This window comes from Bubalus bubalis, chromosome 14 (assembly GCF_019923935.1).
Source record: "Bubalus bubalis isolate 160015118507 breed Murrah chromosome 14, NDDB_SH_1, whole genome shotgun sequence".
NCBI lineage: Eukaryota > Metazoa > Chordata > Mammalia > Artiodactyla > Bovidae > Bubalus > Bubalus bubalis.
The window spans coordinates 16,063,095-16,084,886 of NC_059170.1; the positions used below are offsets into that span (position 1 = coordinate 16,063,095).

The 21,792-nt window shown below is 47.9% G+C and overlaps 1 protein-coding gene across 2 annotated transcripts in view; it reads right to left on the minus strand.

Annotated features, from left to right (window-relative positions):
* Window positions 1-18,339, minus strand: part of PPP1R16B (protein phosphatase 1 regulatory subunit 16B) — a 107,724-nt gene extending 89,385 nt beyond the window's left edge. The window contains exon 1 of one of the 2 annotated variants that reach the window (XM_025263476.3): window positions 18,203-18,339. The gene's annotated coding sequence lies outside the window, so the exon portion shown is untranslated. Of the gene's footprint in view, window positions 1-17,724; window positions 17,874-18,202 lie in introns of those variants that run through there. The other variant, XM_006065911.4, reaches the window with a different exon arrangement.
* Window positions 18,340-21,792: the final 3,453 nt, after the last annotated feature.

Here is a 21,792-nt window from a genome sequence, read left to right on the forward strand (position 1 = left end):
ATTTATTGCCATCAACTATGTGCTAGTCAGAAAAGCAAGGGGTCCTAATGTTCCCTTAGTAAACAAAATTATTGATCAGAAAAGTTCTGCTCTAGTAAAATCAGAGTAACTCTTATAGGATACATCCCCTCACATTTAACTATTGTGAACTCTATGCACCACACACACACTACCTATTGGAAGGCACTAGTCAGTCCACGGGGTTGCAAAGAGTCAGACACGACTTAGTGACTGAACAATAGCAAGATTTATTCAGCCACAAGCAGATAGAAACTGAAAGGCAGTCAACACTTGATAGAAATTTGCACTAGGCAAATTCTGTGTTTTTTGTAGCTTTTTACCCAAGGGCAGTCCCCACTCAGCGTTGTACAGGGCGGCTACAACTTGGATGAAAACCTTTGCTCTTATGGTTTGAGGAATTAAAGGACAGAGTTCAGGTGACTACAGTTGGAAAGTGAGGAGAAAGCATCCCAGAAAAGAGTTCACAGATGGTAGCCCCAAATGCTGAGTATAAATTCTGTCCAAATCTCTCTGAATGATGCATGGGCAGGGCAGGTTCCAAGCCGCCCAACTAGGGCTATAAGAACTGAAGAAAGATTTCAGCTGCTGCCTACCCAGGGGAAATTGAATTTAAGATTTGTTTGGCCAAGTCAGCTGATTGATTTTTTAAAAAGTCATCACTAGGACTTCCTTGGTGGTCCCATGGGTAAGACTCTTTGCTCCCATAGCAGGGGGCTCAGGTTCCATTCCTGGTCGGGGAACTAGACCCTGCATGCATGTCACAACAAAGATCCTGAGAACTGCAACTAAGACCCAGTTCAGCCAAAAGAATAAAATAAATGAATAGTCATTACTGTTCTGAGAAATATAATAGAACCTTGAGTCTCTTAAGTCTGACTCATAATATGCAAGATGTAACCTAAAATTACTAGAAAAAAATTTTTTTCAGCCAACAGGAAATGGACTTCCCTGGTGGTCCAGGGTTAAGGCTTTGTGCTTCCACTGTAGGGAGTGCAGGTTTGATCCCTGGTCAAGGAACTAAGATCCCACATGCCTTTGTGCAGTCAGATTAAAAAAAAAGAAAACAGGAAAATATGACTCAAACTCAAGAGGAAAGGCAATCAATAGAGATCTACTTCAAGATGATCCTCTATTTCCTTTAAGGGTATAAAGGAAAATATGCTAGTAATAAATGAGCAAATATGAAATAGGAACTGCAAAACAAAAAGCACAAAGAAGAGATGCAAAGCTATTAATCAGATCAGCTAAATCCACACCAACACCTTCCTCTGCATCCATGTGAGTCATGCTTTTCATCAAGGCCAGTTACATAGTTCTAATATCAACTTCAACGACTTTTTTTTTTCTGGAGCACCTTCCAAGCGCCAGGTCTTGGGCAAGCTTTGGAGAGCAAAAATATAACATAACATCTTAAACCCTTAAAAAAAAAAAAAAAAAAAAAACCCTTAAACCCTGATCCTGAAGAGCAGATATTTTCATCTGACAACATCTGTATAGACTACTCGTCACTTCTCATGGCTTCCCTTCTCTTTCAGGCCTTAAATTGGAAGAAGAGATTGAAGTCCTGCCAGGGGCTCTTTCCAGCCTCCAGATCACTCCATCAGAAACCATTTGCCCATATAAAGCACACAGGAATGAAGCACAGGCTGTCAGGTTTAATACACCTCTACATTCTCCTTCCATCACAAAAGCATCCTCCCCTGCTGATTAGACAGATCAGGTCTATAAAAAACTCTGGGTGTGGACGTCAAAGAGGGGCCATGGGGAGGTACTTGCCATTATAACATCTCTTTATACAGCTCCACTAATTCGTGTTTTGCTTTTTCAAAACCTGTTAGGAAAGAGGGTCTCAAACTTGGCTACATGTTGGAATCACCTGGAAATGTTGGGAAATTATATTAAGATCCAGAGCAAGACTACTATATATCCACCAGAATGGCCTTTTTTTTAAAAAAAAAGACAGAAAATACCAGTTGTTGGCAAGAATTCTTATAAACTGATCGGAAATATAAATTGGTACAGCCACTTAAAAAACTGCTCAAGCAGTATCTTCTACAGCTGAACATATGATGGCCTATACTCCAGCAATTTCATTTGTAGGAATATACTCAACAGAAATTTCTGTATACATTCACCAAAACACATTTACAAGAATGTTAACAGCACTATTTGTATAATAATCTCAAAGTACAAACTATTCAAAATGTCCACCAACTTGAATCTGGAAAAAAAACTTATGGTGTACTCACAGTGGAGCATAGTCCAGAAGCCTGGATGAGTAATACACAATTACACACCACAATCTGGATCTCTCACACTGTTAATCAAAATAAGCCAAACACAAAAATGCATACTATATGATTCCATTTATGTAAAGTTCAATGACAGGCAAAAAGAATCTATGTTATTATCAATCAAAGTCATGGTTTTGGGGTGGGAGTGACTGGGAAGGCACATAAGAAAGGCTTTTAGAGCAATGGTAATATTCTGGTTGGTTTGTTTTGGCCACACCATGCAGCATGTGGGATCTTAGTTCCCCGACCAGGGATCGAACCCGTGCCCCCTGCAATGGAACCTCAGGGTTTTAACCACTGAACCGGCAGGGAAGTACTAATATAGGGAAGTCCTACGTTGAATGGGTTACCTGGGCGTGTTCAATCTGTGAAAATTCATTCACTTAGAATATGTGTGTGAGTGAAATGAAAGTCACTCAGTCATGTCCAACTCTTTGCAACCCCATGGACTATACAGTCCGTGGAATTCTCCAGCCCAGAATACTGAGTGGGTAGCTGTGCCCTTCTCCAGGGGATCTTCCCAACCCAGGGATTGAACCCAGGTCTCCCACATTGCAGGCAGATTCTTTACCAGCTGAGCCACAAGGAAAGCCCTAGGATATGTGCACTTTCCTGTATTTGCTTTACCTTAACAAAATATTACAATTTAAAAAATACAGGGTCCCATCTCAAGAGACGCTAATTTACTTGCAGCCCGGCTTTGAAAAAAATTTTTCTCCAAACTTTAAACTTCTTATTTTGCATTGGGATAGAGCAGATGAACAATGCTGTGGTAGCTTCAGGTGAACAGCTCAAAGACTCAGCCATACACACACATCAGGCCTTGAAATTTTTAAAAAGCTCCCCAGGTGTGTCTAATGTGCATCCAAGAACTTGTTAGAACTTGGCAACCCTCTTCACTGTTTATTTCTTGGAGCAGAAAGTGCTGCTGGTTCTCCACAAAGTTTAAAGCAGGGTGGTTTCTGTAGAAGACTAGTAGCTCCAGAGGAGGTTAATAGATATTACATGGAAAAAGAGTTCTGTGGTGAAATAAACAATTTTTAAAATTTTAATGATTAACTTTCATTGAACACTTACTACATTCCTAGAACTAGGCTAAATGCTTTATCTACATTATCTCATTTAAGACCACAACAAGTCTGTGAGAAAGGTACTATTAATCCTCATTTTAAAGAAGAGTTAAACTAAAGTTCAGTGTGGTTAAGTAATTGCCCAAGGTCACACAGCCAGTAGAATTGATGCTTTTGAACTGTGGTGTTGGAGAGGACTCTTGAGAGTCCCTTGGACTGCAAGGGGATCCAACCAGTCCATCCTAAAGGAGATCAGTCCTGGGTGTTCAATGGAAGGACTGATGTTGAAGCTGAAACTCCAATACTTTGGCCACCTGATGTGAAGAGCTGACTCATCTGAAAAGACCCCAATGCTGGGAAAGATTGAGGGCAGGAGGAGAAGGGGATGACAGAGGATGAGATGGTTGGATGGTATCACCGACTCAATGGACATGAGTTTGGGTAGACTCTGGGAGTTGGTGATGGACGGGGAGGCCTGGCATGCTGCGGTTCGTGGGGTTGCAAAGAGTCGGACATGACTGAGTGACTGAACTGAACTGGACACAGCCAGTACGAGACAGCTGTGTGCCTGTGTGCATGCCTAGTCACTTCAGTTGTGCCCAACTCTTTGTGACCACATAGACTGTAGCCCGCCAGGCATCTCTGTCCATGGGATTCTCCAGACAAGAATAATGGAGTGGGTTGCCATTTCTTCCTCCAGAGGATCATCCTGACCCAGGGATTGAACTCGAATCTCTTATGTCTGCTGCACTGACAGGCGGGTTCTTTACCACTAGTCATCTGGGAAGCCTGTACAAGGCAGGATTAGGATTTAAATTCACGTTGGCCTTAACACTGAAGCCCATGCACTGAATCACTGCCCTGATTTGCCTCTCCAGGCAGCACTTGTCCGCAGGACTTAATGGAGCTTTCACTTGGCTAATGTGAGCTGTGGGTTGCCAAGACAGGAATGTCGGAGGCAGCATTTCCCCAAATGATCTCCTTGCCTCCATCTCTTACCTTCCAACCCACAAGCTACACCACTGGTCGAGTTTTCATTCGGCACTGAAGCCTCATCCTGTGTTTCCCTTGTAGGGAAGGTTTGGTTTTTTTTTTTTTTTGGCCACACCACATGGCATGCAGGTTCTTCCCTAACCAGGGATCAAACCCACACCCCTTGCAGTGGAAGCAGGGAGTCTTAACCACTGGACTGCCAGGAAATTCCTGTAGGGAAGCATTTAACACTTCCGCACTGCCTAAAGAGTCAAGTCTAAACTTCTTAGCCTCACAGTCCAGACCATCCAGTATCTGCCCTTGACATGCTTAGTTTTATCTCTGGCCATCCTAACCTCCCTCCCCACCTTCAGTTCACTAAACACTCAATTTTCTGACTATACTTAATAGGTCTGATGGATTCACATCCCTGCAATGGTACCCACCATTAGCTGAAACTCCACTATGTGTCAGATACTCCTCATAAATTAACTCCCACAAGGAGCCTTTAAAAACAGGTCTGGAGACCTCCCTGGTGGTCTAGTGGCTAAGATTCTCTGCGCTCCCGATGCGGAGGCCCCGGGTCCAATCCCTGGTCAGAGAACTAGGTCCCACATGCTGCAACTAGGAGTTTGAGTGCCACAACTAAAGATCCTGTGTGCTGAAATGAAGTTCGAAGACCCCATGTGCTGCAACTAAGACCTGGCACAGCCAAATAAATTTTTTTTTATGTCAAAAAATAAAGATAAAAACAGGTCTCATTATCCCCAGTAGATAGATGAGGAAAAGGGAGGTTCATCTTGACACGCCCAAAGTCATACCTAGTGAGTAGCAGAACTAAGATTTGAACACAGATTTAGATTTCTCTTCTATGAAGCTATGGAGTTTTCACTCCTCCACATTCACCACCTGTCCTTCATTCATACTGTTCTGTGCGGTGGTGATACCCTTCTTTCTCTCCACCTGGCAAGCTCGTCCTGTTCTTTAAGAGCTAGCCCAAGTGCTGTAATGATAGTATTTATCATCTCTTAAATGCTTTTCAGGCGCCGTGCTCAGCACTTGACTTGCCTTGTCTCATTTACACAATATTGTCTCCATGCTCCTTTTATTCCCTCTGAATTGCTCTTTATCTGCCTTGTGGCAAATGGGTTTCTCTCTCCTCTAGTTCCAAAGAGTCTGACCGCATCTCTACTGTGGCTCTCAACTGTGTGCGTGCTAAGTCGCTTCAGTCATGTCCAACTCTTTGCAACCCCATGGACCGCTGGCTGTAATTGTTAATTTCATATCTGCCTCTTCCACTGGACTAGATGCTCTCAAAAGACAAGAAATATGTTATTCACCTTTCCATCCCACCCTAGGGCAGGGGTCCCCAACCCCCAGGCCCATGGACCAATAACAGTCTGTGGCCTGTTAGGAACCAGGCCACATAGCAGGAGGTAAGCGGTGGGTGAAAGAGGGCAGCTTCTTCATCTGTATTTATGGCCACTCCCCATCGTTTGCATTATAGTCTGGATCTCAGGAAAACAAGCTCAGGGCTCCCACTGATTCTGCATTATGGTGAGCTGTAAAATTATTTCATTGTATATCACATTATATAATCACAATAATAGAAATAAAGTGCACAATAATGTAATGTGCCAAAACCATCCCCCCACCCCCCACCCTCCAGCCCATGGAAAAACTGTCTTCCACAAAACTCGCCTCTGGTGCCAAAAAGGTCAGGGACTGCACCCTAGAGTCACCCAGCATGCAATAGACATGCAATAAATAGGAGCATGTAGACAGGAGGGTGGGAGATGAAGAGACTAAAATTCACTGACATTATTCCATCAGTCGTATCATCGCGAGTGGTCCTCTGGCTTGGAACCACAGGTCTAGCATCAAACCAGACTAAATAGACCTGGCCATTGGGGAAAGATAGGGGCCAGACCCAAGATGTGCCTTACCTGGCCCCTGCCTTGCCATCCATAAAAGGGTGACCTCAGACTGCCTCTGCTCCACAGTCTCTTTTCAACTCTGCACACTGTACAGTTCGCTTTATAGATCCTGGCTTAGAAGTTTTGCTGTAAAATGATGGTGAGCTCCATTCCACAGCACTGTTTCAGATATTCTCAACTGCTCCTTGCCATGGCCTATGCTGTTCTTAAGATCTCCTAGTGGATAAAGAGCTATCCGTGACAGGTGGCCCAAAGAAAATGTATAGCTAAGGCGTGGCTCCCCACAGGTGGGAAGATCAGGTGGTCATAACCCTTTCTAAATGGATCTATTCTTTTTGAGTAGGAGGCCCTTTTATAGGACAGAGACATCTTTGATGCTCACTCATTCATTCAACACTCATTCTGTGCATGCAGTCTACAACGGGTGCATTCAAAGTACACCTCCTTGTAACCCCTGGGGTAACCGCCAACTCATGCCACCCACATCCAACCCCACTGGGCTCCAAGGCTGTGGATTTTTAAAGCCAGCCTTCTGTACCTTTGTTCTCACTCTTTCTTGACTAACATACACACTTGCCCAGGTAACAGTGAGCAATAATCAGCACCAGCTGCAAACTCAGCTGGGTTTCTGCACAGCCTCCCTCAAACATTAGTAAACATGGAAACCACCAAAAAGTCAATTTCAAAATTACTTTATCCCTTCCTAGCTGCCTACCTCTGCTGCTGCCACCAGGAGGGCTAAGATACAAGGTTTTTCTGCTTCTACCAAGTCATTTTCTTTTGAGGATGTCAAGGATCGCCCCTCCCACTGGGGCACAGTGTATGCTGTATTTTACACATTCATTTGTAATATTCATGAAGTCTGTCAAAGAGAACTTCACTTATGCATTTCTCTAGCACAGCTGGAACCACACCTCTGTTCTCATTTGTCCATGTGTCTGCTTCCTTCAGGAGATGGGGAGGAACTGGTTTAAGTTCATTTTTTATCTCTAATTTCAAGCATCAGGCCAGGTAAAATGCAGTTCTTGAATATTTAACAATATGTAGCCACAGTCTAAATGATCATAAAATCTAAAGTACTATGGAACTTAACTCAGAAACACTCTATTTTATTCCTATCTGACTGGAAAAAAATTGAATGTACTCAATAATGTTAGAGAAACGCCTGGGGGAAAGAAGCATTCACACACACGGTCTAGGGAATAGAAACTGGTTTGCAGGACTTCCCTGTGGTCCAGTGGTTAAGACTCTGAGCTTTCAGAGTGGGGAGTGGGGGCAGGCGGGGGGATTCAATCCCTGATCAGGGAACAAAGGTCCCGCATGCCCTGTGGCTCGTCCAAAAGAAAAAAGCAAAACTGGTTTGGCCTCTTGGGAGGACAATTTGACAATGTCATAGTTCAAACTGCAGGGAATTTTCCTTACAGATAAAATCACCCAAGTGTACGAAGATACACACTGTTTAAGCAAGGATGTCATAGCATCATAATGTGTTTAAGGGGAAAAAAAAAACGGAAATAATCTTCACCACCAGCAAGGGACTAGAAAACAAATTATGGTAAATTTTTATCATGGGAATATCGTGTAGCTTTTAGGACTGAGGCATACCTATACATGTCGACATGTGCTAAGATAAATTAGCTGAAAAGGGAAGTTTCGGGAAAGGGTTGTATAGGTGTGTTAACAAGAAAAGAGGATAGGATATACATAAATGCATGTGGATTTGTACATGCCAAAGAAATTTATGGAAAGACATAAAACATTCAGCAATTTTTTTCTGGGAAAAAAGAAATGTGTGGATGATCATTGGTAAAATTTCCCTTTCCATTTTCCACATTTCTGTACTGCTTGAATTTTAATAATGAGTTTCTCTTTATTTTTATAATTAAAAAGCATAAAGTAAGCAACGAGAAAACAAAAGCTTGATTTCCTATGTTAAAAAAAAAGAAGAAAATAAATGAAATTCTGGAGAAACTCTTCCCTGTTTTTTTATTTTAATTTGGCTGCATCAGGTCTTAGCTATGCATGCAAGATCTTTATTTTCAGCATTTGGGATCTAGTTCCCTGACCAGGGATTGAACCCAGGCTCCCTGCATCGGGTGGAGAAGGAAATGGCAACCCAGCATTCTTGCCTGGGAAATGCCATGGACAGAAGAGCCTGGCGGGCTATAGTCTATGGGGTTGCAAGAGTCGGACATGGCTGAGCAACTAAACCACCACCCTGCATTGGGAGCACGGAGTCTTAGCCACTGGACCACCAAGGAAGTCCCCTTCTCTGTTTCTTTATAAGATAGCAAGCAATGACTCTAAAGAGTTTGCTCTCTGCCCAGTTCATGGGGGAGAAGGTGATGGCTACAGAGTTCCAGAAAGGAAGCTGGGGACAGAGGAAGTCACCAAAGAAGAGCCAAGCGCCCTGAAGAGAGTAAGTGTGAGAATATGTGCCTTTTACTTGCTCTTGGATGACAGGAAATAAAACCTGCTCCGATTGAGACTCTAAAATGTTCTAGGAGCTAAGAAATTCTGAGAACTTATCAGGTTGGCATGGACACGGGGGCCTGCAACCAGCGCCAAGAAGCAAAGGCTAGGAATGCCTCGGTAAGTAATAGACATAAGTAACCAGAGTGAACAAAACGACAGACCGAGCACCAGGGACATAAGTGACACAGGGCTCTGCTCACCTATCCTTTCTGAATAGACTCCCAGAGGCTGACTGCATGGATACTAAAGGTAATAATTATTGTTAGTATGTATCCAGTACACCCCGTGTGCCAAACACAGGTTAAATAATCATATCATCTCATACTATTATTATTCCTATTTTACACATGGGGAAACGGAGGCTCAGCAAAGTTAGCAAATAACTTCTCAAGGATACATTAAGTGGGAGAGGGAAGGATCCAACCCAGGTCTGACTCCAGAGCTAGCCAAAGTCACTGCCAGCCTTTCCTCCATCTGAGGAAGAACTGGAGAAAGGCACTCCCTCAGGGCAGGGACAGCTTATGAAATGCAACCGCATTTTTGCCCAGAGTCAGAGAGCATCATGATTCAGTGCAAGGACTTAGAAGCAAGACAGCCTGGATTCAAATCCTAACTCCACCACTGACTGGCTGTGTGACCTAGGGCAAATCATGGAACCTCTCTGTGCCTCACTTTCCTCAGCAGTAAAATCAGGGTCATAGTAAGGCCACCTCTTAAGAGTTGCTAGGAGGACTAAAAGTTAAACAGTGCTTGGCTCATAAGATAAGAACTAGATGTTAACCATTATTATTAATATTAAGAAAAAGGGACTTTCCAGGTGGTATAGTGGATAAGAATTCACCTGACAATTCAGGGGACACAGGTTCATTCCCTGGTCCAGGAAGATTCCACATACTGTGCGGCAGCTAAGCCTGTGCACCAGGACTACTGAAGCCCACGCTCTAGAGCCCACGATCCGCAAGAAAAGCCACCGCAATGAGAAGCCCGTGCACTGCAATGAAGAGTAGCCTCCACTCGCCACAATTAGAGAAAGCCCAAGAGCAGCAACGAAGACTCAGTGCGACCAAAAGAGAAATAAATAAGGGAAAAAAGAAAAAAAGTGTCCTTCCTCCCAGGCAGATGCAACTCCTCAGGGTTACAAAGCTTGGCAAGTGGAGCAGGCTAGCTTTTGGCCCCTCTATCAGCCGGGTGCCATCAGGCAGTCCACAACTCTACAACCCTACACTCGGCTTCCTGAGCAATGAATTTCCACATGCTGCCAGCTCTTCCTCTTGGCTTTCTTCCCCTCTGCCAACCTGGCTGTGAATCTGGCTGGCACACTTTTGAAAAATATAGACTCCCAGGGCCCCACCATGGCGGGTTCTGACGCAGGTAGGCTGGTCTAGGGCCCAGGGATCTGTGTGTTTAACAAGCCCCAGGTGACCAGGGGACCCAAGACACTGTGTCCCCCCGACACATGTTTCTGGAAGCACCAGAAGCCCCTCGCACCTGTTCTGGGTGTTTCCATGGCTCCTTGGGAGCAAGCAGCCTTTCCTTCATGCTTGGTCCCAGGTCTGAGCACACAGAGAAGGGGCACAGTAAGTCTGTTCTCCTGCAAGCCAGCCCACAGAGCAGATGGCTGTGCGAGCAGGCATGACAGGCCGAATTTGCTGGAGTGGGTGACACCGGGGACCCCTCAGCTGTAGACCCTTGCTCCCCAAAGTGCAGTTCACAGACCAGCAGCACATGACTCCCTCTGAGACGTTATTCTAAATGCAGATGTCCAGGCCCCAGACCTAAGGAATCAGATTCTGCCTCTTACAGAAACCCGCAAGCTTTTGAGCAAATTTGAGGCATATGCTTGAGACCCCTTCCCCCATCAGAATAAGTTCTATTCCATGTGCAGCTCTAACCTGTCCAAAAACCCTTTGGGGCCAATCTCTTCCTTCAGACTCCCAGGGAGGCCCAGAAAAACAGCATGGTCCTTTTAATGGCCCCGATGTAGCAGCCAGCCTAGGGCTCACGGTGAACCTTCCTTTTGATGAATTATTTATTTCAAAGTCCATGTGAAAATAAACCTTCCCAATAAATTGAAAAAAAAAAAAAGACAATTCTGGCCTCTGTAATTCTGGGGCATAAAACATTCCCGTCTTTTGTACAGATTGTGACCCCTACTTCCCTAGCCAAAGCCATCCAAAGACATCAAATGCCCAAAGAAAACAAGCCGTGTCTTCCTGTTGGCCAAGCTTCAAGTTATCAGGCAGATTTCACACTGGAGCTTGACCTCATTAATCCAAGGCCTATCACATTGCTGTAAATGTCAGTGGAAAAACAGCCATTCAGTGGTTTCCTTCATTCCACCAGAAAGGGAAAAAAACAGGAAGCCGACAGCAGCTGCACCCCAGCTTGGCAAATCCCAGGGGCCCCGCTGAGAGGGTGTTCCTTGTGAGTACCTACCTTCCCCTGCCCCAGCCTGCTTGTCCAGATAAAGGGCGGACCTGTGTCTATGTGAGCAAAGTGCAGCCATGATCATAGAACAATTCAGATAATTCGGGCCCCCAAGTGCCTCCTTGGCGGGCGGGCGGGAAGGAAAATAGCTTTGGTCTGAATTTCTTTGGCCTGAATGACCAACGTTCATCGCTCAAGTTCATCTGCATCTCTCTCCTGTTCATTCAAAATGTCCCACAAGCCAAACCTCCTGGCCTCCAAGAGACATGAGGCCTTCCAAGTCCTCATTCATCCCTTTAATGCTTACTGTCTCGTGTGTGCCTGCCGTCATGCTGGGCAATCGGGGACACAGGGCTGACTGAATCAGACACAGTCACTGACCTTAGGGGCCTCATGGCCAGTATAAGCCTTCTCAAATCTGGCACTATTGACATTTGGAGTTGGACAACTCCTTGTTGAGGGGGACTGCCCTGGGCACTGCAGGGTATCTCGCTACATCCCTGGCCTCAACCTGCTAGATGCCAGTAGATCCCTGCCCCTTCTGCACTTTCCCACTTGTGACAACCAAAAATGCCTCCAGACATTGCCAAATGTCCCCTGGAGAGCCAAGCTGCCCCCAGGCCGAGAACCACTGACCTCGTGGGAGAGATAGAGTAAAAGAATAATGACCACAAATAGCCATACAATCACAGTTATGTTAAGCACCATGGAGGAGAATTTTATGGACGTTACATCAATATATCTATGATGTGGAAGTCAATTTTATGTTGGGTTACAAATCTTTATCACAACTCTGAATTATACACACACACATACATGCATGTATGATCTGTATTTCTGGATGAAGAAACTGAAGTGCAAAGAAGTGAAAAAATTGGCCGAGGCCCAAAAACCAGTGAAAGGCAAAAGCAGGATTTGAACCTTGGCCTTGAACTTTGCCTCCTGTGGAAAAGGAAATTCGAGCCTTTGTTTTGATGTCTTCTGTAAACAGGTAGGGTGTAGGGTCACGTGATGCTCTAACCTGCCATCCTAAAAGACTCATTCCTTCCTGGGGTCACCGTGGAGCTCAGTCACCACCTGCTGCATCAATCAAGCTGCAAACTGCCTGCGTCAAGGCACATTTGTGGGACACTAGCGGGCCCAGGAAGGTCGCCTTGAATTCTGAGACATCCAAGAATAGCTCCCCATCACCAAGCGCATGCACTCAGGAACTTCCCAAAAGTCAAGGCCAGGAGAGACTAGGGTAGTCGCCAGATACCTGGAGCACACCCCACTGTGACCCATCACTAAGGTGCCTGCAGTCTAGCATCCAGGGGTGCACGGTGAAAGAAGCCAGACATTCTGCAGGCAGCATTACCAAGAGCATGCATGAGGTGGTACACATAAGCACAGAGCAACTTCAGAGACCTCTAGACATGAGTTCTCACCATTTATAAGCCCTTTAGCAAATCACCTCACTCTCTATGCCTCAATTTTCCCTTCTGTACAGTGGGGATAAATGCATCTACTTCAGTAAGTCTGTATGAGGATTCGATGGCAATACAAGCAAAGACCTTGGACAGTGACCAACATCCAGAAAAGCACTCAATACCCTCTTATGGTCAATAAGGGAGCGAGATGGTGGCACTTCCTCCACCCACACCCCCTTCCTCCAAATGAGAAATGTCCCAGGGTGGGAGACACAGGTGCACAAGTAGCAAAAACATCTCAGGAAGAAGGAGGGAACGTCTGTGCTTTCCAGGTAGAAGGAAGAGGAAAGGACAGTTACTGTATCCGCAAACGTGCACAGGCCAGCCATTCCTCCCTTGCAGAAGTAAATTCTAGACTGGATTCAGATGGCTCCATAAGCTGCAGGAGGCCTGCTTTGGGTGAACAAGCATTTAATCATTCGGGACCCCTTAGCAGAACGGCCTCTTGTTCCCTGACCTCGCCTCCATCATGCCCTACGGTGATGGCTCTCCAGCTGCTAACTCTGCGCACTGCTCTCTAAGACACCCGACACTTTTTAAGCCTCCATGTCTTTGCATAAGCTGTTTTCTCAGCTCAGGCTGCTCACTCCCCTCCACCCCACCTTATTAGCTGCCACCTGGAAAACTGTGTCTGAAGGGCTCAAATGTGCCCCGACAGCAAAATTTGCCCACCTGCTATTGATCACTGCAGAATAATAATAACAGCAGCCAGGGTTTCCCTGGTGGCTCAGTGGTAAAGGGTCTGCCTGCCAATGCAGGGGACACGGGTTAAATCCCCAGTCCAGAAAGATCCCACATGCCACAGGGCAACAAAGCCCATGTACCACAACTACTGAGTCTGCGCTCTAAAGACCGGGATCCGCAAACGCTGAGCCCAAGTGCTGCAACTACTGAAGCCCCTGTGACCTAGAACCCGTGCTCTACAACAAGAGGGGCCACTGAAATGAGAGGTTCGTGCACTGCAACTAGAGTAGCCCCCAGAGGAAAAAAGTCCCCAAAGCAACGAGGACCCAGCACAGCCAAATAAGTAAAAAAAAAAAAAAAAATAGCTGCCAACATGTGCAAGCAGTGATTAATATCTAGAAGGCTCTGAACTGAGGTTTTTTTACCCACGTGGTTCCCTCTTCTCCTCACATCACCACTCAGAGGTAACACATCTGTCCATCACCAGCTGGCTGTGAGGTGGCAGATTCAGGAATGAAACCTGGGTTCGTTAGCTGAGGCCACCTGTTCATCCCTCCCTCTACTCTTCACTTCTCTTCTTGCCAGTGAAGCTGTGTTCTCACTATCACTTTTTTTGCCCGTAGATCGAGAAGCCTGAGAGCTGCTTTATTCATGTTGAAATCCCTCGCTAAGCACAATGGCTAAAAGGGAGTACACATCTGTTGAATGAATCAACAGACCCTGCAAAATGGCAGCCAGAGGAGAAAGGCGAAATGACCGACTTCCTAGAGACAGGCTGATGCTGGGCTTGGATTCCCAGAAATCAACCCCCTCCCACCCCCAGGCTTGAGGGGCTTTCCCTGTCCTGTTAGCTAGAGGCAGAGTTCTGACTTCCCCTGGACTGAGAGCGGTTGGCGAGGGGACCTATGAGACGACAGTGCAAAGGAGGAAATGGTGGTGGTGGTGATGATAATCATTTCCTGCATTCCTGCCCCTACCTGCTGCTGCACTAAGCACTTTCTATGCATCAAGGGCTCAGAGAATCCTCACAAACCCACAGAGGAGGCATTACTACCACTCCCACTTTACAGATGAGAAAACCAGGAGTCAGAGAGAGTAAATAATTTACCCAGGTCACAGAACTTCTAGGTAGAGAGCTGTAATTTGAACTAGACCTATCTGACTCCCTTGCTCTTCCAACTTTGTGGCCTTCTGTAGGAGACAGGCTTGTCCTAGCCCTCCTGAAATTCCAGTGTCTCGGGACTTTCCTGGTGGTCTGCTGCTTCTGCTAAGTCGTTTCAGTTGTGTCCAACTCTGTGCGACCCCACAGATGGCAGCCCACCAGGCTCCCCCATCCCTGGGATTCTCCAGGCAAGAATACTGGAGTGGGTTGCCATTTCCTTCTCCAATGCATGAAAGTGAAAAGTCAAAGTGAAGTCACTCAGTCCGTCCATGGGGTTTTCCAGGCAAGAGTACTGGAGTGGGGTGCCATTGCCTTCTCCTTCCTGGTGGTCTAGTGGTTAAGAATCTGCCTGTCAATGCAGGGGACACGGGTTCGATCCCGGCATCTGGGACAATTCCACATCCTGCGGGGCAATGAAGCCTGTGTGCCACAACTACTGAAGCCCCCACGCCCAGAGCCTATGCTCTGCAACAAGAGAAGCCACCATGACGAGAAGCCCATGCACCATAATGAAGAGTAGCTCCCACTCGCCACAACTAGAGAAAGCCTGCACACAGCAACGAACAGCCAGAAAATAAAATCTCAATGTCTAGGATGAACTCAGGATGAAAAAAAAGACCATCCCAGCCTCTGCTGGAAGAATACCACTTGGGACACACTCTATACTGAGTGCTTCATGTCCCAGGTGCAGGTGGCATGGGGTTAGGAGTGATTAGATTGGCAGAAGGGTCAAAGTTGGCTGAGGTTCCTGAAAGTCCAGACACCGCCCAGGAATCCAGGTACTGCCTTCTGTGACCCACAAAAAATCCAGGCTGGCCTCAGACTCCATTGATTAGAGAACGCTGACTTTGGGTATGGAGCGGGGTTTGAGAAGAACCTGGGGCCCCAATTTCCAAAGAGAACAAAGATGCTCTGCTGAAGGTTACTGCCCTGGGGGAAAACCCACTTTCCTGCGTCAGCATCCTCTTAGCCCTATGGCTCCAGCTCCCGAACTTAACAGGTGGATTAGAATTTAACCTCCGCTCCTGTGTCAGTTACCAAAGAGAACAAAGTCTGCGTGTGCACTGGACCTTGCCTGCCATGTCTCTCCAAGCCAGGGAAGATTCAGAGAGCACAGGGATTCAGGGAGCCCCAACCCAGAGCCTGGCAGATGAGTGGCACAGTGGGAGGAGACCAAAAGATGGGGGAGGAAGGATCAAGTGGTCTTCCTGAAGAAGACATTTCAGAGGCTGGGATGAGCTGGGACCAGGAGAGGGGTCAGGAAGGTTCCGGGGAGAGGGACACCGCTGGACAGACTCCAGTTCACAGGAAAGCATGAAGTTGAAGGTCCAAAGTGGCCTGGTTGACATCTTGCCTCCGACATCCTGGTGACAGGTGGGAGATGAGGGGCTGGGGAGGGGAGTTGTGTGGGAAGGCCCGGGAGCAGGCTGGGAGCTCAAAGGACTCACCAGCGCCCACCAGCCGCCTGCAAGCTGCCTCTTGATGACAAAGCTGAGGGAGGAAGATGTGGAAACTCCCCCAGGGCCTGCAGAACCACCCACCAGGGCTCCACTTCTGCTCTTGCCTAAAAGGAGACACGCCCCATTCCAAAGCTTTCTGAAAGGCCTGGGTATTAACCTCGGAGCATCCGGCTGCCAGGACCTCACACGGTCCTGCCCCCTTCCTCCCACGGCCTGATTAGCCCCATCTCCTAGAGGCAACTGAGGCTCCCGGAGGCCAAGTGCCTTGCCCTCGGGAAGAAAGCGAGTCACTGGCTAAGCTAAGATGCTTATGACCAGCCTCGGAGGAGGCCTCCCACACAGAGGGTTTTTCTCCGGTGCTTCGCCAGCCACAGGAAATGGCAGGGCCCTCAGGGAAGTACCCGCGCCGGCCCAGGAGGCTAACGGCAGGCGCCTTCCCGGGAGAGCCCGGTAGGCAAGGGCGCCTGGTACCCCGGGGCCCCGGGTCCTCCACAGAGGGCGATTCAGAGGTGGCACCTGGTGCCCAGGGCCGCCGAGAGCGGGTGGGCGCTTCTGACAGCGAGAACAGCGGCCCATTATGTGGAATTCAATCACATGCGCGCGCAAGCAGCTCGGCTTTCGGTTCTGAGAAGCTCTTAAGGAGCCGCGTCTCTCTCTCTCTCTCTGGGTTTCTGAGATGCCCGGGAGCTCCGAGTCTCGGGCTTTCCGCGCGGCCCTCCTGGGAGGGCCAGATTCAAAGCTCCAATTATCCGCGCGAGGCTGGGAACTGCATCATCAGCATCTCCCGCTAAGCCGGTCGGAACTGGAGGAGGTGGCGGGGGTGGGGAGCGGGGGTGGCTGGGGCGGGGCGGGGGGGGTGGAGTCGACCGGCCTCAGGGAAGGCGAATACCCCGCATCTCTGGCTGTCCACGCGGGACGGTCTGGGCAGCTCGGATGACCTTGGCGAGACCCCTCTGCGCGACCTCTCGGAGGAAAGCTGCACAGACTCAGTCCATCCTAGGCGTTCGGGGGCGCTCCTCCGGCCGGAGTCGATGCGCGGGACTCAGAAGGAGAGGCGCGCTCCAGGCGCGGGGGACCCAGCCGCGGGCGCACGGCGGCCCTTCGGGGAGATAGGGAACAACCACGCTGGGGTCTCCCCCGGGGCCGCGGGGCGCTGTCAGCCGGATCCCGCGGGGGGCGGGTCTGCACGCGGGGGCGCCTGCCCTGGGGACCTTTCCCGCCCAGGCAGGGAGCGCTCCCGGCGCCCTGCCACCGCCTGCGGGGACCGAGTGCCGCCACGCGAGGGGGCGGCGCCCCCGTGCCAGCCCCGAGGCTGGGAGCCCGGACTGTCTGCTGCCAGTTGAGGCTCCTTCTGCCCAGCATTGCGCCCCTTAGGCAGAAGGCGGCCCAAGAGCCCAGAATCCGCCAAGATGCCCCCTGCCCGCCCCAAGATCCGCTTACGGGGACACCAGCCAGCAACCTGCCAGTAACCTGCCAGTGCGCCCCGTACCCTGACCTCGTCTCTGGCGCGCAAGACCCGGGAGAACGCCCCGATCCCAGCCCAACTCCCCAGCCCTCCTCGCCTGGTACCCGCCTTTCCAGTCTCCCTCCAGCCCCCCCAGTTATCTCCTGCCGCCGGCCCTTCGCCAAAGATCCACACACACCCCAAGCCAGACCCTCAGAGGCTGGGTCCACCTCCCCGCCGCGATCCTCATCCCCTGCCTGGTCAAGCCGCAGAGCGCAGGGCAGCCGGCGATGCCGCCGGGGAACTCACCCGCTCTCCCGAGCCCTGCCCCGGGCGGCTCCCGGCCCTGGCTCGGTCCTTCCGTCCCCGAGCCGCAGCTACCGGTGCGGCGACAGAAGCCAGCTCTGCACGGCCGCGGGCCTCCGCGCCGCCCCTCGGCTCCTCCCCCGAGGCGGGGCCTGAGCTCGCAGGAAGGGGGTGGGCATGCTCTCAACTAGACCTGGAAGGCGCGGGAGCTCCCGGCGACGGTCCCCTATCCCCCTCCACCACCACCTTTGAGCAGCTAGAAATTGAAGGCAGGTGAGACGCGACCAGGGTTCGGAAAAGAGTTTTCCTTTACGGTCTTCCTCCCACCCTTCAACATCACCGCTTTGGAAAGGGGGAAGCCCAGGACGGTATTCTTGCTCCCATTTGATGGAAGGGCATCACGAAGCCCAGAGAGCTGCAGTAAACCACCCAGGGTCACACAGCATTAAAACCAGTGCCAGCGGTTCATGTCTCCTCCTACCTTGAAGCCTGAATCAGAAGGCTTCCTAGGATGTCAAGGAGCCCAGCCGGGGTTTGCCCTGGGGACAGGTCTGTGGGAGCCGGTCCCCTAGCTGAGGGGTGGGAGACCAGAGCCAGACTAGTGGGAGCATGGGGGGACCGTGGCCTGCGACGTAGAATCGCATCATTTCCTCTTTCTGGGAGGGACCGAGGTGTAGAGGAGGAGGAAGGAAGTGGTTGTACCTCCATTGACGTCTGCCCCTGTTTGGGAGGTGCAGGATCTAGAAAGGGGCTGCCTTCCTGAGATCTAACGCTTAAAATAGAAAGCAAAACACAACCCGTGGCCCCTGTCATCGAACCCAATCCTTTTTCCTGGGCTGAAGGCCCCTGCACTCAGCACCATCTTTTCTCTACAGGACAATGGATTGAGAAGACCCTTCTCTCCACCCCACCCCCAGGAAGAGGAGAGAAAGTTAACAAACAAAGGGGAAACAAATCCATCCCCAAACATTCTCTGGAATCCACACTCGCTGAACACTGGCTTTAGAACAATAGAGTTCTCTTCTGCACAAAGGGCCTTGTTTCCTGAGCTTTCCCAGTCTCCAGATTAGAGCCCGAGGCACCCCAGGGCCAGCCAGAGGGGCGCAGAGAAGGCTTAGGTTTGAGGAGTTCGGGGATGATAGTTCAGTTCCTAGCAGTCTTGCTCAAAGAACTCCTTTACTCAGTACTATATAGCAACCTTCTTCAGAGGCTGACACTATAACCTGAGTTTAGTGATTTCCTGTTTGCTAAGAAAAACCCCATAACCTTTGCTGGGGAGGCAAAAACCCCTGGATTGGGTTTATTCTATGCCCCCAACCTCCTCAGTTTCTCTGAAAGCCAGCTCCCCAATTTGTCCCTTGGCTTCCTCTCAGTTCATTAATAATCCAGTTTTGAATGACACTGTTTCAAAGTAGAGCAATTAGAGAGCAGAACAGGTGGGGAAGACTTAAAGAGATGTTTAAAGTAACACTAGGGGATCATTGTTCTCTGCAGAATGTTTCCATTGATTTATCCTGAAGAGCTGTAGGCTGAGAGAGCCGGAGTCCATCTCTCCCAGGCTTGCATAGAACTTGGAGCCTGCCTTCCTAAAATGATGCCTTGAGTATGGGCCCAGATCCCCGTGCTGTGTTGTTCATTTACACCATTCACAACATTTTGATATTGAAGATAAGTATACTCAGAATCAGGTGGAAGACTCATACTTCCTGATTTCAAAACTTAACCACAAGGCTACAATAATCAAGACTGCAGTACAGTATAAGGATAGATGGGGATCAATGGAATAAAACAGATTCCAGCTAAAACCTCTTACTTTTAGGACCAATTGCTTTTCAACGAGTGACAAGACAATTTAAAGAATCATCTTTTCAACTAATGATGCTGGATGACTGGATTTCCATATGCAAAAAAAAAAAAAATGAGGTTGGACCCCTACCTCACACCATATACAGAAATTAACTCAAAACAGATAAGGCTGAATCATAAGAGCTAAAACTATGAAACTCAGAGGAAAACATAGACATAAGTCATGACCTTGGCTTAAGTAGTGTTTCTTAGCTATGGCACCTAAAGCAGAAGCAACAAAGGAAAAAACAGACAAGTTGGACTTCACTAAAAATGCTTTAGAGGACACCATCAAGAAAGTGAAAAGATAACTGTAATGGGCTGAATTGTATTCCCCCCAAATTCACATGCTGAAGTCCTGATCTCTAGTATCTCAGACTGTAACTGTGTTTGGAGATAAGGTCTTTAAAGAGATGATTGTCAAGCTAAGGCCCTTAGGGTGGGGCCCTGATCCAATATAGCTAGTGTCCTCAGAAGAAGAGGAAGAGACACCAAGGATACTTGCACAGAGGAAAGGCCATGTGAGGGCCCAGGGAGAAGACAGTCATCTACAAGTCCAAGAGAGAGGCTTCGGGAGAAACCATATCTGCAGACACCTTGATCTTGGACTTCTAGCCTCCAGAACTGTGAGAAAGAAATTTCTGTTGTTTAAGCCACCCAATTGTGACATTTTGATACGGCAGTCTTAGCGAACAAATGCAATAACCCACAGAACCCACAGAATGAGGGGAAATATTTGCAAAGCATATATCTGATAAGGGGCTTGTATCTAGAATATATAAGGAACTCTTACAACTCAGTAATAGAAAGGCAAATAACAAAAGATGAACAAGGAGTGAGAATAGACATTTCTCCAAAGAAAATGTACAAGTGGCCAATAAGCACATGAGAAAATGCTCAATATCATTAGCCTTCAAGGAAGTGCAATGCAAAACCCCAATGAGGGGACTTCCCTGGTAGTCCGGTGGATAAGACTATGCACTCCCAATGCAGGGGCCATGGGTTTGATTCCTGATCAGGAAACTAGATCCTGCATGCCACAATTCAAGATCCCACTCAAGCTTCCACAAGTTGCAACCAAAGACACAGGCACAGCCAAAAAAAAAACACCCCACAGTGAGGGAATTCCCTGGACGTGGTGATCCTACTGCTGGGGCCAGGTTTAATCGCTGTTCAGGGAACTAAGACACCACGAGCTACGAGGCCAAAAACAAACGAAAACACCACAATGAGATACACTTTCAAACTTACTAGGATGCCTGTGATCAAAAAGACAGGTAATAACGACTGTTGACAAAGATGTGGAGAAATTGGAAATTTTATGCATTGCTGGTGGGAGTGTAAAATGGTATAGCCCCTTTGAAAACCAGTCTGGCAGTTCCCTAAAATGTTTAACAGAAGAGTTGCCAGATGAACCAGCAATCCCACTCCTAGGTGTATACCCAAGAGAAGTAAAAACAAATGTCCACACAGACTTGTACATAAATGTTCATGGCAGCATTATTCATGATAGCCAAGAAGGGGAGACAACCCAAATCTCTATCAAAAGATGAATGGATCTGGAAAACATAGTGTATCCATACAGTGCAGTGTGATTTAACAGTCGAAAGGTATGCAGTATGAATACATGCCACAACATGGACCTTGAAAATGTTACGCAGGTGAAGGAAGCCAGTTATAAGACCATGTATTATATGATTCCATTCCTATCAAATGTCTAGAATAGGCAAATCTATAAAGACAGAAAGTTAATTCCTAGTTGTGTAGAGTTGGGAAGGGTATCTGGGGCAGATGGAGAGTAACCAATAATGGGCACTAGTTTTCTTCCTTTTTTTTTAAATGAAATATGATTGATGTAATAACCAGTTTCTTTTTGGTGTGTTGAAAAATGAACTAAAATTGATTGGGGCAATAGTTACATGACTGTGACTATACTAAAGCCATTAAATTGTGCACTTTAGATCAGGGGGTCCCCAACCTGTGGCATCTAATACCTGATGACCTGAGTGGAGCTGATATAATCATAATAGAAATAAAGTGCACAATAAGTGTAATGTGCTTGAATCATCCCAAAACCATCCTCTACAACCTCAGTCCATGGAAAAATTGTCTTTCATGAAACCGATACCTGGTGCCAAAAAGGCTGGGGACCACAGCTTTAAATGGAAGAGTTATATGGTATGTGAATTACATCTCAATAAAGTATCACCCCCCTCCTCCTGCCAA